Source organism: Stomoxys calcitrans, chromosome 2 (genome assembly GCF_963082655.1).
Source record: "Stomoxys calcitrans chromosome 2, idStoCalc2.1, whole genome shotgun sequence".
In the NCBI taxonomy this organism is placed as follows: Eukaryota; Metazoa; Arthropoda; class Insecta; order Diptera; family Muscidae; genus Stomoxys; species Stomoxys calcitrans.
The window spans coordinates 207,277,764-207,294,597 of record NC_081553.1 but is presented as its reverse complement, the minus strand read 5'-3'; the positions used below and the strand labels follow the sequence as shown (position 1 = coordinate 207,294,597).

Below are 16,834 nucleotides of genomic sequence, written 5' to 3'. Positions count from 1 at the left end.
CTCTTAAATTATTCAAAAAGACATAAAAGCCTATAAATGAGAACAGGTACTGATTTTTGAATAAATTTTTAATAAAAATTTATATTGTAGCCACATTTCTATGTTGAGGTAGCGGTCCTTTTCAAGCTCCATAAGTGAACAAGCTCTCCACAGGGCCCTTTTTATGGTCATTGATTAGTTAAAGACGCCAATAACACGCCTTGTCGTATCGAGTATCAAAAGTTTCCAATATTTGAGCAAGAGCCGGCGCCGCCTGACCTCTCACTGCGCCTCCACTCGATACCGCTGTTTGTCCGCGACTGCAGTTGGAGCTACTCCGTTTGTGGAGCATCCCACTATGGGCAACTTATTGGTAGCTTCCCTTACAAGCCAGTGTTCCCTCGGAGCTCAGAGTTCCAACCCGAGTGTTGCTCATAGTAATTCGCTGCCGGAACCAATCCAAGCAGCTGTGATTACGCTAGATGTTAATATACAAAGCGTACGAAAGAAGTACGATCGAGTGTGGCAACTTTAGTGTATTTGACTGTACATCCTATTAACGGTAATACCTACACTCAACGAAATTTGTTATTCAAAATAGCAAAATATTGGGTTGCCCAAAAAGTAATTGCGGATTTTTCATATAGTCGGCGTTGACATTTTTTCACAGTTTGTGATTCTGTAATTGCATTCTTTCTTCCGTCAGTTATCAGCTGTTACTTTTAGCTTGCTTTAGAAAAAAAGTGTAAAAAAGTATAGTTGATTAAAGTTCATTCTAAGTTCTATTAAAAATGCATTTACTTTCTTTTAAAAAATCCGCAATTACTTTTTGGGCAACCCAATAGTTTGCTAAAACAACAGTTTTTGTCTGCTGAATATGGAAAAGCAGATATGATTGCTATTTCAGCAAACAAAGAGCTGCTGTTTTAGCAAATATTTCCGTCTGCTGCTTGGAGGCCACCGTAGCGCAGAGGTTAGCATGTCCGTCTATGACGCTAAACGCCTGGATTTGAATCCTAGCGAAAATATCAGAAACAATTTTAAGCGGTGTTTTTCCCCTCCTAATGCTGGCAACATTTGTGAGGTACCATGCCATGTAAAAACTTTTCCCCAAAAGAGGTATAGCTCTGCGGTACGCTGTTCGGACATGGCTATAAGAATTTTAAATTGAATTTTGATTTCCCTCTGCTATTTTGACTACCAAAATCTGCTGTTTTAACCAAAAAGTCTGCTAAAATATTGAACACGTACTACTGTTGAACAGGCAAACAATTTTGAAACAGTATTTATTTCTATGGAATTCCGCATATACACTCAACCAAATTTGTTATTCAAAACAGCAAAAATGTTTGCTAAAACATCAGTTTTTGTTTGCTGAAAATGGAATAGCAGACATTGCTGCTGTTTTAGCAAACATAGGGCTGCTGTATTAGGAAACATTTTGGGTCAGCTAAATCAGCAAACAAAATCGGCTGATTTAAGCACAAAAATCTGGAGAAAAAAATGTTATGCTTTTTTTATGCCCACCATCATAGGATGGGGATATACTAACTTAGTCATTCCGTTACAACCCCATAAAGAATGTATATTCTTGATCGTCTCGACGTTCTGAACCAATCTAGCCATGTCCGTCCGTCCGTCTGTCGAAATAACGATAGAGATGGAACGCATAAAGCTAGCCGCTTGAAGTTTTGTACAGATACTTAGTATCGATGTAGGTCGTAAGGGATTGCAAATGGGCCATATCGGTTCAGATTTAGATATAGCTCCCATATAAACCCATCTCCCGATTTGACTTCTTGAGCTCCTGGGGCCCGAAATTTTTTATCCGAATTGGCCGAAATTTTGCACATAGTATTCTGTTACGACTTCCAACAACTTTGTCAACTACGGTGCGGTCGGTCTATAACCTGATATAACTCCCATATAAACCGATCTCCGATATGATTTCGTGAGCCCTTGGAAGTCGCAATTTTTGTCCGATTTTGCATGTTGTGTTCTGTTATGACTTTCAACAATTGTGCGAAGTGCGGTCCAAATCGGGCTTTAACCTGATATAGCTCCCATATAAACCGATCTCAGGATTCAATTTCTTGAGCCCTTACAAGCCGAAATTTTTGTTCGATTTGGCTGAAATGTTGCATGTGGTGTTCCATTATAGCTTCCAATAACTGTTCCAAATACGGTCCAAAGCGATCTTAAACCTGATATAGCTCCCATATAAGTTGATCTTCCCATTTGACTAATTGAACCCCTGGATGCTGCAATTTTTGTCCGATTTGGTTGATATTTAGCATGTGGTGTTCCGTTATGACTTCCAACAACTGTACCAAGTACGGTCTAAATAGGTCTATGACCTGATATAGCCCCCAGTTAACCGATCTCCCAATTTGACTTCTTGAGCCCATGGAAGCCGCAGTTTTTGTGCGAATTGGCTGAAATTTTGCATGTTGTGTTCTGTTATGACTTTCAACAACTGTGTCAAATACGGTTCAAATCGGTTTATAACATAATATAGCTCCCATATAAACAGATCTCACGATTTGACTTCATGAGCCCCGGAAGCCACAATTTTTTTACCGATTTGGGTGAAATTTAGCATGTAGTGTTCTGTTATGACTTTCAGCAGCTGTGCCACGTATGGTCTAAATCGGTCTATGACCTGATATAGCTCCAATATAAACAGATCTCACGATTTGACTTCATGAGCCCTTGGAAGCTCCAATTTTTGTCCGATTTTGCTGAAATTTTACATGTGGTGTTCCGTTATGACTTCCAACAAGTGTACCAAGTACGGTCTAAATAGGTCTATAACCTGATATAGCCCCCATTTAACCGATCTCCCAATTTGACTTCTTGAGCCCATGGAAGCCGCATTTTTTTTGCGAATTGGCTGAAATTTTGCATGTAGTGTTCTCTTATGACTTCCAACAACTGTGCCGGTCCAAATCGGTCTATAATCTGATATAGCTCCCATATAAGCCGATCGCCCGAAGCCTCAATTTTCATTCGATTTAGCTAAAATTTTGCACATAGTGTTCTGCTATGGCTTCCAACAACTGTGCGAAGTACGGTCCAAATCGGTCAATAAAATGCTATAGCTCCCATTTTTTAGTAGAATCCATGATGGCGGGTTCCCAAGATTTGGCCCGGCCGAATTTAGCACACTTTTACTTGTTTATGCTCAAATCGTTAAAAGTTTCGTATATGTATGATTTCTTCTTGGTTCTATCCGCATTCCATATCATAAAAAAGAGTTTCGCCATATTGCTATTGCTTTGTGGATTTAGCATTATCTCAAATGTATTGCAAACAAATACAATATCAATTATTTTATTTTAATTTTTGTATTTGTTATGCAATAATTATAATAATTAAACTATTTCTAGAGCTAAATGCACAGAACATAGTTGTATTTAATTCATATGACCATAATATCACCAATCAGGTTTCCGCTTCCACATTTTTTATTTAAATAGAAATTTAAACGTTTTTCATATTTTTTAATAAAAAAAAAATATTTAAAATAAAAAAATTTAATTTATTCATCACCAGGCCCCGACGAGATTCGAACTCGTGATCTCCTGTTTACTAGACAGGCGCTTTAACCAACTAAGCCACGGCGCCCTGTTGAGGGTCGAGATCAATTTTTGCGTTTTTATAGTTGCTATGAATTTTCTTCAAATTTTAACAAATTTATCTTAATATAACAAAGAAATATTTTAAGATACCTAAAGATATTGAATTTTTTTTATTTGTTTAGTTCGTTGCCACACTTATGTGCGGGATGACATTGTTTGGCTACTGAAATATATTTAATGTGAGGTATCACACAAAAACACCACATAATGCAGATGTTTACATGGTTACTTTAATTGGCTTTTATGGTTTATGAGAAAGAGAAGACTTTCAGTATGATCTTATAAGATTTCAACTTAGGTAGTTAATAATACGTCTTTGGAATAATAAGTGACTCTTTTCTAAGTTAAGTTAGCTGGTATCCTCAGAAAATATAATGAATTGAAGTTTTTAATGGTTTCTATATTAAAAAAAAAACTCATTTATGACGATGGGCCTTTATGGGTGAAGACCTTTCGGCTTAGGAGATACAAGCATTTTAAATAATTTTTATCAAATAAATAAAAGAATTTTAATCCTACACTTTTCCCATAACTTCTTTGATTAAAAAAAATGTGGAACGCTTCACGATTTTGCGTGTCATCCTTGCGCAGGGGCCATGCTAATCTTCTCTGTATCGTTCCAATTTTAGTATATGTTCTGCCGAAGCAAGAACGAAGGTAACACCATCAACCAAGTACTTATACTTAGAATAAAAGAAAAAAACCATATGCGAATTATTTCTTTGCATTATTCTCTAATTTTGAAGAACATGAAATCAATAGCAATTGGAATACAAATTTCTCGAATAGTAAGCAACCCTCTTTCCTACTTAACTATGTAGCTAAATTTGCACCCTTAAAAAATCTTTATGATTTTCTTTAAGACCTAAACGGTGGTGGAAACTTCAAGGCGGATTAAATGCGTCCCTTCTTCCTTGATATAATTGTATTGGTGTGTAAAGTCTGCCTTTAATATGCAAGTGCCCAAATTTGGGTAATCAAGGCTGGTTTACCCAAATCTCTTGGGAGAGGCCAATACAATTTTTTATAGATATATATTTCTTTATTATACAAAATTTGTCTTTAGAGAAAATTTCATTGACATTTTGTCTTTAGAGAAAATTTCATTGAAATTTTTTCCTTAAAAAATTTCATTGAAATTTTTTCTTTAAAAAATTTTATTGAAATTTTTTTTTTAGAAATTTCATTAAAATTTTGTCTTTAGAGAAAACTTCATTGAAATTTTTATCTTTAGAGAAAATTGTATTGAAATTTTGTCTTAAGGAAAGTTTTATTGAAATTTTGTATTTAGAAAAAATTTTATTATAATTTCATCTTTAGAGAAAATTTTATTAAAAGTTTGTCTTTAGAGAAAACTTCTTTGAAATTTTTATCTTTAGAGAAAATTGTATTGAAATTTTGTCTTAAGGAAAATTTTATTGAAATTTTGTATTTAGAGAAAATTTCATTAAAATTTCGTTTTTAGAGAAAATTTTATTAAAAGTTTGTCTTTGGAGAAAAATTCATTGAAATTTTTGGCTTTGGAGAAAAATTTTGTGATATTTTGTCTTTAGAGAAAATTTCATAGAAATTTTGTCTTTATAGAAAATGTCATTGAGATTTTGGTTTTAGAAAAAATTTGAATGAATTTTGTGTTTAAAGAAAATTTCAATAAAATTTGGGTTTACAGAAAATTTTAATGCCATTTTGTCTTAAAGAAAATTTCATTAAAATACTGAGTGCGAATCATACTCGACTTTAATACTGAGTGTCAATCATACTCGACTTTAATACTGAGTGCCAATCATACTCGAAATGACAAGGCGATTTATTGTCGTCCGTAAAAAACCAACGGCCAACATCAGCGTCTGTTCCCAGGTTATAGGTGTTTGGAAGTGGGCGTCAGATCTTGAAGCAAGGGGCTCGCGACATCGAGGGATGCGTGTGCAACTCCAAATAAGTCATGCGGTTTGGGCGCTGGGCCACTCGGAAAACTACAAAAAAATTACCCTCAGTAACGAAAGAATGATAAAACCGGACTCCCTTAACGTTGACGACCCGTGCAAACGAAAAACGGACCATGATCAGCGGATCTGCACTTAAATGTTCGGATTCTTCATACATTAGGTGCAGTATATGCACTGGCGGATGTATTGAACAAGTAAAAGGCAGATATTACACGAAGTGCGATAGATCGGGATGATACTAAAAACATTCTGGGAGATTTTAATGCGAGAAAAAGAGAAACGTCTATCCCGCAGAAAGAAACGAAAAAACGTGAGTGTGAGCGAGTTGAGATGTATAGTAGTTAAAATGAATTCGGGACATTTTACCAAAAAATCAAACATCTGAAGAGACAAAGAAGGAAACTTGAAAACTGACTCAAATAGTGTGCTTGGGATATGGATAGAAATTTTTTTTCAGCTGCTAGTGTCCAACAATGGCGGTAAAGAGGAAACCGCAGAACCAATCCCTGATAATGGTATAGAATGTTTATCTCTTTCTCTAAGTAACAGTGACCCGATTGAAGAACAAAAAGACATGAACTATTTAAGACTGATTAGGCGTATGTATTAGCTATGTCTTCGCAATCTGGCTAGAAGAACGCGAACCGTATGGTTGGAACCTCAGCAAGATATTCTCCGTACACAAGAATTGAGACAAGACAGCAACAGGGACCGGTAAATCCACCAAAGACCAGATATTCACATTGAATCAAATTATGGAAAAGACCTGAGAAGGACAAGTCCACACTTACCATCCCTTTGTTGACTACAAAGCTACATTCGACAACCCTATATGTTAAGAGGTATTTCAAGCCATGTCTGAGCTTGGTATACCTGTAAAATTAATAAGACATTGTAGGATGACGCTTGCTGATACACGTTTTCAGTTAGAATAGAATAGAATCTCTGAACCATTTAATACCAAATGAGGTTTCATACAGAGAGACAGTTCACCGTGAGATCTCTTTAATGTCAAACAAGTAAAAGCGTGCTAGGTTCGGCCAGGCCGAATCTTATATACCATCCACCATGGACCGCATTTGTCGAATTCTTTTCCCGGTATCTCTTTTTAGGTAAACAAAGGAAAAAAGAAAAGAATTGTTATGCAATTGGAGCTGTATCAAATTGAATTGAATGCTGGAGACCAAAATAGATGTCATCATGTAAAATCTCAGCCAATTCGAATATGTGTTGCGCGCTTTAGAGGCTCAAAGAGACAATATCCCAGATCGGTTTATATGCAAGCTATATCAGGTTATGAACCGATACTTAGCACAGTTGTTGGAAGCCATAGCGAAACACGCCATGGAAATTTTCAGCCAAATCGTTTAAGAATTACGGCCTCTATTGGCTCAAGAAGTCAAGACCCCAGATCGGTTTATTTGGCAGCTTCATCAGGTTATGGAATGATTTGAACCATACTTAGCACAGTCGTCATAAGTCATAACTAAACACGTCATGCAAATTTTCAGCCAAATCGGATAAAAATTGCGGCCTCTAGTGGCTCAAGAAGTCAATATCGGTTTATATGGCAGCTATATCAAAACATGGACCGATATGGCGCATTAACAATTCCAACCGACCTACCCTAATAAGAAGTATTTGTGCAAAATTTCAAGCAGCTTTCGACAGATAAACGGGCGGACATTGATAGATCGACTTAAAATGTCATGACGATCAAGAATATATATACTTATGGGGTCTTAAGCGAATATTTCGAGGAGTTACAAACAGAATGACGAAATTAGTGTACTCCTATGCTATGGTGGAGGGTATAAAAGTTATGAATGAATCATGGTGAAATGTTATAAAATTAATTACTCACTCTAATTTATTTTTTTAATTATTATTAATTAAAAACATAGTCTATTCTTTAGTAAAAACACTCTATATACAACAGAGACTTTATGTCATTGTTGATATTATGTAAAACGTATTTTATTAAAAGTTCTTTAAAAAAATACTACAACTACTACCAGAGGAGTTGTCATTAAATATTTGCCTTTAGAAAATCTTTCATTGAAATTTTGTCTTTAGAGAAAATCTCATTGAAATTTTTCCTTGGAATAAATTTTTATGAAATTTTGTCCTTTGGGAAAATTTCATTTTATTTCTGCATGTCCAAAAAATGTGGAACGCTTCACGATTTTGCGTGTCATCCTTGCGCAGGGGCCATGCTAATCTTCTCTGTATCGTTCCAATTTTAGTATATGTTCTGCCGAAGCAAGAACGAAGTTGACACATAAGTTGTTCTACTTAAACGAACATTTAAAGGAAAAGAAATATGCGAAGTCCTTAAGGCACTGAGAAAGATATGTGTTGCCATTGAAAAATAAATTTTAACTATTATCCCATATTCCCTTTATGTATATAACTGAAATACACATCCTTAACCCAAAAAAATGGCCCTAGGAAAAATAGAAAATTAGGGATGGTTGTGTAGGCTAAGGGATTATTTTAGGACAACCATATTGATCCCTTTGTTAGGTACACAAGAACAAAAGAACAATTCACAAAGTACCATACCCAAAGTACCATACCCTTAGTTAGGCATACAAAAATAAAACAAAAATTTTAAAACCCTACAACACAAAACATTTTGGCAGGTAAAATTCAAATTTAAAATTGATATACAATAAGAAAAGAATACAATTTGAAAATTTTCTAGGTACAAGACAATTTTTTGAAACACTGAAAATTTCATAAGGAATCGCTGAAAATTTCATTAGGATTCATAAATGTAATTATTTTTATACACAGTCTTAGATACACACAGAAAATTGAAATTTGAAATTTAATTGAATTTACGATCGCGACTTTAATTTTGGTAATTTTCAATTAAAAAAATTAATTGATTCAATCTTTTTTTTTAATTGAATCGGTATTTTTGATATTTTCAATTAAAAAAATTAATGGATTACATCATTTTTATGCCCTCCACCATAGGATGGGGTATACTAATTTCGTCATACTGTTTGTAACACCTCGAAATATGCATCTGAGATCCCATAAAGTATTGGGTTGCCCAAAAGTAATTGCGGATTTTTAAAAGAAAGTAAATGCATTTTTAATAAAACTAAGAATGAACTTTAATCAAATATACTTTTTACACTTTTTTTCTAAAGCAAGCTAAAAGTTACAGCTGATAACTGACAGAAGAAAGAATGCAATTACAGAGTCACAAGCTGTAAAAAAATTTGTCAACGCCGACTATATGAAAAATCTACAATTACCTTTTGGGCAACCCAATATATATATTCGTGATCGTCATGTCATTTTAAGTCGATCTAGCTATGTCCGTCCGTCTGTCCGTCCGTCCGTCTCCAGAGGGCGCAATTCTCGTCAGATTTGACTGCAATTTTGCACGTTGTTTTTTGGTATCACTTCCAACAACTGTGTTATGTATGATTCAATGTGGGTCATAATCTGGTGCAGCTGTCATATAAACCGATCTGGGATCTTGACTTCTTGAGCCTCTAAAGGGCGCAATTCTCATCAGATTTGGCAGAAATTTTGTATAACGGCTTCTCTCATGACTTTCAACATATGTGTCTAATATGGTCTGAATCGATGAATAGCTTGATATAGCTCTCACATAAACCTATTTCCCGATTTTGTTTCTTGAACCCCTAAAAGGTGCAATGCTTATCCGAATGAACTGAAATATTACAAAATGACATTTATGATCCGAATGGGACTATAACTTCATATAGCTCCAATAGCATAACAGTTTTATTAAATATTTTTTGTTTGCTAAAAAGAGATACCGCGCATAGAACTCGACATATGCGATCCATGGTGGAGGGTATATAAGATTCGGCCCGGCTAAACTTCGCACGCTCTTGCTTCTTTTAAATTGAATTTGAACTTATTTTTTCAATTGCGATCGTAATTAAATTTTTGAAATTTTCAATTAAAAAATGATTGAACCAAATAATTTTTAATTGAAAATTTTAAAAATTTATTATATAACATTGTTATTTTGGGTTGCCCAAAAAGTAATTGCGGATTTTTTAAAAGAAAGTAAATGCATTTTTAATAAAACTTAGAAAGAACTTTAATCAAATATACTTTTTTTGCACTTTTTTTCTAAAGCAAGCTAAAAGTAACAGCTGATAACTGACAGAAGAAAAAATGCAATTGCAGAGTCACAAGCTGTGAAAAAATTTGTCAACGCCGACTATATGAAAAATCCGCAATTACTTTTTGGGCAACCCAATATATAAAATGTGATTGAAAATTACATCTTTTTCAGTTAAACAATAGCGGCCAAGACCACAAACTTTTTTTCTTTTTGTCACTCAAATTGTTCGCCAATTTATTAAAAACAGCTGACTTTATAGAGGGAAAACAACTGTCTTCATTGAACAGGCGAACGAATCGACTGTCAAAAAGAAAAGAAATGTTAGTTGTCTAGGCAGTAAGTTCTTTCAATAATGTTTTAATGGCATCAGGAACTTTTTTAGTCCTAACAGCTCATTAAAGCTGTGCGCTTTTGAAAACATCTAGCGCTCACATGTTGATAAATACTCTTTATATATAGAAGATAAATCTTCCCCACAAACAGTACTTCGACTATCTTAACGGCATACCGGCTTCTTTAGCATCGATCTAATTTATTTTATTTGTTTTTTTCAAGTTACTGCCTCGCTATTCTTCCTTTCATAATTCGAAAAACAATATTTTCCGTTTCAATTTTGGAAAAACCCCCAGAGGTGTTTTGTTTCTTAGGAGTGATCATGGACCCAAACATAAACCTCAAATTTGTGTTCCAGGAGCTTTACATAAATTTACATTTCATTTCGCAAAAGCTTTAACATAACTTTTGATTATTTTCAATTACAATTGATCCAATTAAAAAATTAATTGGATATTTCGAAAATTTGAATCATATTTTTAATAGGATCAGTTAAAAAATTAATTAAAAATGTCAAAAAATGTTCAATCATTTTTTTAATTGAATATGCAAGTTTTTTAATTGAAAATTTTTTCAATCACCTTTTTCAAAAACTGGTGAAATGTTATAAAATTAATTACTCACTTTAATTTATTATTTTTTTAAATTATTATTAATTAAGAACATAGTCTATTTTTTAGTAAAACACTTTATATACAACACAGACTTTATGTCATTGTTGATATTATGTAAAACGTATTTTATTGAAAGTTATTTAAAAAAATTCTACTACTACTACCAGAGGTATTGTGATTAAATATTTGCCTTTAGAAAATCTCTCATTGGAATATTATTTTCCGTTTCAATTTTGGAAAAACCCTCAGAGGTGTTTTGTTTCTTAGGAGTGATCATGGACCCAAACATAAACCTCAATTTCGTGTTCCAGGAGCTTTACATATGCGAACCATGTTGCATTGAAATCGAGGGAGCGTCCTATACAGCGCGCTTCTCGCAAAAGTTTTAATATAACATTTGATTATTTTCAATTACAATTTTAATTGATCCAATTAAAAAATTAATTAATCATTTTTTTAATTGAATAATCATTTTTTTAATTGAATATGCAAGTTTTTTAATTGAAAATGTATTCAATCACCTTTTTCAAAAACTTTGATTGATAATATCATTTTCGTGATTGAAGCAGTTTCAATTAAAAAATTAATTGGATCAATTTGAAACCGATTTTTATTTTTTTTTTTCGGTGTAGTCTTAAATCGAAATTGAATGCCAGTTTATGTGCTCTCTAACCCCCTATTTCCTCATATCCTTCCTTCTGATAGCTGCCAATAAATTTGTTTTCCAATGAATTTTCTTTTATCTAAACCGTTTACTACATATATATTACATTTCTAATTTCCATTGACCAATTGTCGGACTACAGCAACTGTTGTGGTGCTCTAGAACATTAACAAAACAGCAAAATGGGAAAAAGACAAAACGATTTTTATGCGTTTTTCCATTGGTTTTATAGTTAAGATAAGTTTTTGGCTGACACAGCGTATAAAGGAACAATTTATACACAATAAGGCGTAGACACAAAAGTCCTTTACAAGCATTTTTGGTTAAACAGCTACCATTGCAGGCATATGTCCAGACATTTTAACAATAGAGTGATAAATACAAGAACATAAAAGGGAAAACATACTTTTCCTCTGACAGGACAATGGTCAGTGAATGCATTTTGGTTGCTTAATAACATAAAGTCCAATTTTGGTCTTTAATTTCTGACATCAACTCATTCTCTTATCTGAAGGATGTTGGAGTTGTCAACATTACTTCCATTTGCATTTAATAGTGGACAGCACCAATCCAACAACTAGTATGTAGATTTAAAAAAACAATGAAGTCCTTTTTATTTCATTAGAAATTTAGATACATATTCTGCATGGGCGTTTGTTATAATGAAAAATTTAATAAATCTTATTTGTAGACGACTATTATCCTTTTTATTGATAGAGAGAAAACGAAACGCATGCAGTCAGGAGGAAAAGTGTGTCCAACAATGACAAGTGTATTAAAAACACTTCCATTTTTATATAGGTTAGGTAAAGTTTAAGTGGCAGTCTGCAAATAGACCCACTTAGACGTTTTCGTTCAACAGGAAAAGGAAAATCCCTTCTAGTTCCTACAGCTGAATCATCCAGATTGCTTTGAAAAGCCCAACGTCTTGCGAATGTTTACATCCGCTAATTTAGACAAGTCCTCAAAGGAATGGAACTAACACAGCAGATGTTCTATGGTCTCCTTAGTTTTGCGGAAGTCGTTACTTGCAATCTTAAACATTATATCTTATCCATTCCACCACTTCTTTAAGTGCAAGGATCTCCGCTTGATACACATTACAGTGGTCGATATGATCAATCTTAGTTCAAGTCTGAAACCATCCGTAAAGACCGCTTATTACCAAGAATATTGAAGCTCTATTCTATCAGTACTTTTTATCAAATATCGGCTCAGGCAATATGTAATCCACACTGTCTGGAACATCAAATATTATTTAAGGATAACAAATTTTCCGAAGCTGCCACATGACTGAAGACAATCTTAGGCTCACAGCAGTGGTCGCAGCAATTTGTCTACCCAAAATGTCCAGAGACATTAGATGGTGTTATCCTCAGTGTGGCTGTGGTGCACAAACAAGTCATCTTTTGAATGCAACAGAATATTAAACATTAGTTGAACTTGTGAAGCGCCGTCCACCATTTCACAATACCATATAGAATAATACGAGTAGGTCTGACAAATGCAGTATACTATGTAGTGGTGGATTCGGAACTGCCCTGGAAGAAGAATACGAAGGCACTGTGTGCATTCTACTCCTGCAGGAAGATGTTCGGTAAGAAATGTAGAGTTGGCCCAAGAATGATCTATTGGAAGAACAAAGAAGACTTAAGCCACCAAGTTTGCGCCCAACTTAAAAGATTGGACGGATGCTGTGTTTCAGCACGATTTTTTTTTCGGGAGTTTTGAGAAGCTTCGGAGATTGGCTTGCCTGGGTCTATATCAGAGGCTGGATTTTAGGTGTTGTAGAATGTGCAGACATTTTAATGCATGTTTTCAAACTGTGCCGCCAAGTTTGCACAAAGGCTTAGGGAACTTGGCATACTTTAAGACGACAGAAAACGACTGATGGCCAAGAAAACTGCCTGGCAGTGACATCAGTTAACGATAGGATCTTCGTTCCCAACAAGGTCGATTGGGCTCCGATACTGTGCTCGAGACAATGAGGTAAGCAGCGCTCAAGCACGTGAAATTTTGGACGATGTAGTCTAAGTTTCATGTGGAAATGTAGTGAAACCATGAGGGAACTCCGAACAAATGGCATAATGCTGATACCTAGACATTAGAGGTGTAGAGGCACGTAACTTGTCGTGTGACGCGTGAGTGATATTTGAATCCAATAACGTGATCGTGAGTGACCGTGATTGAATTAAAATGTGTTTTTTTCGATATTTTTTAACGGTTAGTCGTGATTTTCTCGTAAGTCTCGTAGTGTCTGGGGAGTCTTGAGTGTCTCGTGAATTTCTTCTGAGTGTCTCGTGAGTGAGTAAAATGTTTGTCTCATGATCGTTCGTGAACGTGAGTAGACATAAAAAGTCGTGCGTGAGTGAAAATTCACTCACGTGCACATCTCTACTAAACACGACAAATTGGGTTTATCCCTGATAACGATTATATTATGGTGAGGCAAAATTTGGATGTACTTGTACCAGAAATCGAGTACACGACTAGGGTCGTCAAACTGTCTCTGATAATTCCCGATGTCTCCGCCTAAAAAAGATTCCGCTAAAGAAGAATCGTACAGACTTTTTCCGACTACCAGCAGTAGCTAAGATGCCTGAAGCACAAGTTTCACGAGTATTGTTGGAGAATTTCCAAGTGCCTGCTTATAAGGCACATATAAGTAGAGGTTTCTACCACACTCAAAAATAATATTCTTACTTTACTCTAATTGCCTATGACAGAACATTTGTCCCAACAGCCGAACGTAGAATAGCGTTCCAGCGCCTCATTATCTGCGCTCCTTTTATAATCTCTGACACCAAGTTTCGAGGTGTCTCTCACCACTTAATCTTTCCATATGGCTCTTGATCGTCCCGGTTTGCATGTACCATCGTGATCGCTTCCAAAAGACTTCTTCGCTGCAGCTTCTTCATTTATTCTGACAACATGACTTAGCCAACGCAACCGTTGTATTTTGATGCGTTTAACTATCCTAACGTCGACATACAGCTCATACAGTTCGTGGATCATACGATGCTGATGCTCTTCATCAATGCAAACTTGTTCATAAATTTGACGAAGAATCTTTCTCTCAAACACTCCAAGCACTGCCAAGTACCCATGCCTCGGAACCATATACCGCTAAAAGTGTCCACATCTGACCATTCAGCTAAAAGATATACAAATTGAAAGACAACAAATTTGAAAAAAAGAATATTTCTTGGTCAAAAAAAGTATTTACCTTTAACTTTCCTTGGCAAACCAAAGTAGTTCTGACACAAGTTGATTCCGCAAACATTATTTCGCGGATGTTGGGGTCAGTTTATAAAGCAATATTATTTGATACTTTCCTCGACATTGTCTAACTATTCATAAATCTAAAACTTTAGCTAAACGAGTAAAAGGCCGGACAAAATCTTAGGAACCCTCCCACCATGGATTCTGCTGAAAATTTAAACAAACTAAATTTAGTTGAAGTTCATAGGATAACCGAGAGGCCGGTTTAAATGGGAGCTATATCAGGTTATAGACTGATTTGGACCGTATTCGGCACAGATGTTGGAAGTCGTAACAGAACACCACATGCAACATTTCAGCCAAATCGAACAAAAATTGTGGCTTTCAGGGGCTGAAGAAGTCAAATCGGGAGATCGGTTTAATGGGAGCTATAACAGGTTATAGACCGATTCGCACTGTACTTGCCACAGTTGTTGGAAATATAAATGGAGCATTATATTAAAAATTTCAGCCAAATCGGACAAAAATTGCGGCTTGTAAAGCCTCAAGAAGTCAAATCGGGAGATCGGTTTATATGAGAGCTATATCAGGTTATATACCTATTTGAACCGTACATGGCACAATTGTTGGAAATGTAAACATACCACGATTTTAAAAAATTTCAGCCAAATCGGACAAAAATGGCTGCTTGTTAGGACTCAAGAAGTCAAATCGGGAGATCGGTTTATATGAGAGCTATATCAGGTTATGTTGGAAATGTAAATGGAACACGATATTAAAAATTTCAGCCAAATCGGACAAAAATTACGGCTTGTAAGGGCTCAAGAAGTCAAATCGGGAGATCGGTTTATATGGGAACTATGTCCGGTTATAGACCGATTTGGACCATACTTAACACAGTTATTGGAAGTCGTCACATAACACTATTTCCCAAATTTCAGCCAAATAGGACAAAAATTTTAGCTTCCAGGGGGTCAAGGAGTCAAATCGGGATATCGGTTTATATGGAAGCTATATCCAAATCTAAACCGATATAACCGATTTGCAATACCCAACGAACTACTCCAATAATAAGTATCTGTGCAAAATTTCAAGCGGCTAGCTTTATACGTTCGACCGCTACCGTGATTTCGACAGACAGACGGTCATGGCTATATCGACTCAGAATGGGGTCGCAGATCAATATTTCAAGGTGTTACAAATGAAATGACAACATTAATATACCCCCATCCTATGGTGGTGGGTATAAAAAACTACTCTGAATCTGAAAATATTCCAAGTCCCCTCTTTTAAATAAACTATGTTGCATTGATTACATCAACAAGAAATCTCTGTTTTTTTTTCATTTAAGGGCACCTCTGTTTCAGTTGTTTAATTCAATGGTTTTTTTTTTAGGAAAACAAATAAATCAAATTAATGTTAAATATATGCAGACGCGTCTGATGATTCGCTTACCAACACGAAAATGTATGCAAATCACGTTTATTATGCGTTCATTTTTGGTTTAAAATTTATGATGGTCCTCTTTGTTTAATGTACCAATCATTTTTCAAGATTTCAACTGCTATGGCTGCAATCACCTCAGACAAAACTCCCAAAAGAGGTCTGGTACCAACTACACCTTGGGCCCAAAACATCATATAGTATTTGCGTATGTATGTATTTAGGGCCCATATCTTTATGCCTCATTATTATCATTGTGACACTTTGCGTACGTTTTTTAAATTATGCTACGAAGCACCATTCTCCAGCAAGAATACCAAAGTGAAACGTGCAAAAATTTATTGGCACGTTTTTTCGCACTAAAATACCGGAAGGATGTCAACGACGACTAAGACAACGACATAACACAGCAACAATGCGGGTGAAGCAAAAAACGCCCACAAAGAAGGAAACAGCAGCCAACAAACAACGGGGAATGTTAAACATTCTTTCAATCCAGGTGGTTTGTTTTTTGGTATCTGATTTTTCTCACCTCACCTATGGGTGTGTTTACAGCCAACCACATAATTCATGACCCAAAAGAAGGGAAATGACGTTAAAGGATTTAAAGGAGATATTTTTTAAGTATATGGTTGAAGGAAATGGACAATGTTAAAAATATTTAATTTATTTAATAAATTAAAATATTTGATCTTGGAGATGCGGGGCATCGATCCCCGTACCTCTCACATGCTAAGCGAGCGCTCTACCATCTGAGCTACATCCCCTGATAGCGGTACTTGGTCTAAAGAGGGTTTTCTTCAACATAGCCATGATCTTATCACAATGTCTTGTGTTTTTAACAAGGCCAAGAGAAAAAAATAGCCATA

The 16,834-nt window shown here is 35.2% G+C and overlaps 4 non-coding genes across 4 annotated transcripts; all 4 read right to left on the bottom strand.

Annotated features, from left to right (window-relative positions):
* Positions 1-3,532: 3,532 nt before the first annotated feature.
* Positions 3,533-3,606, bottom strand: Trnat-agu (transfer RNA threonine (anticodon AGU)). The gene has a single exon. It is a non-coding gene; the product is annotated as a tRNA-Thr (tRNA).
* Positions 3,607-4,166: 560 nt separating this feature from the next.
* Positions 4,167-4,273, bottom strand: LOC131995401 (U6 spliceosomal RNA). The gene has a single exon (XR_009397465.1). It is a non-coding gene; the product is annotated as a U6 spliceosomal RNA (small nuclear RNA).
* Positions 4,274-7,729: 3,456 nt separating this feature from the next.
* On the bottom strand, positions 7,730-7,836 carry LOC131995400 (U6 spliceosomal RNA). Its single transcript, XR_009397464.1, has one exon. It is a non-coding gene; the product is annotated as a U6 spliceosomal RNA (small nuclear RNA).
* An 8,823-nt stretch (positions 7,837-16,659) lies between these two features.
* On the bottom strand, positions 16,660-16,732 carry Trnaa-agc (transfer RNA alanine (anticodon AGC)). The gene has a single exon. It is a non-coding gene; the product is annotated as a tRNA-Ala (tRNA).
* Between the last annotated feature and the right edge of the window lie 102 nt (positions 16,733-16,834).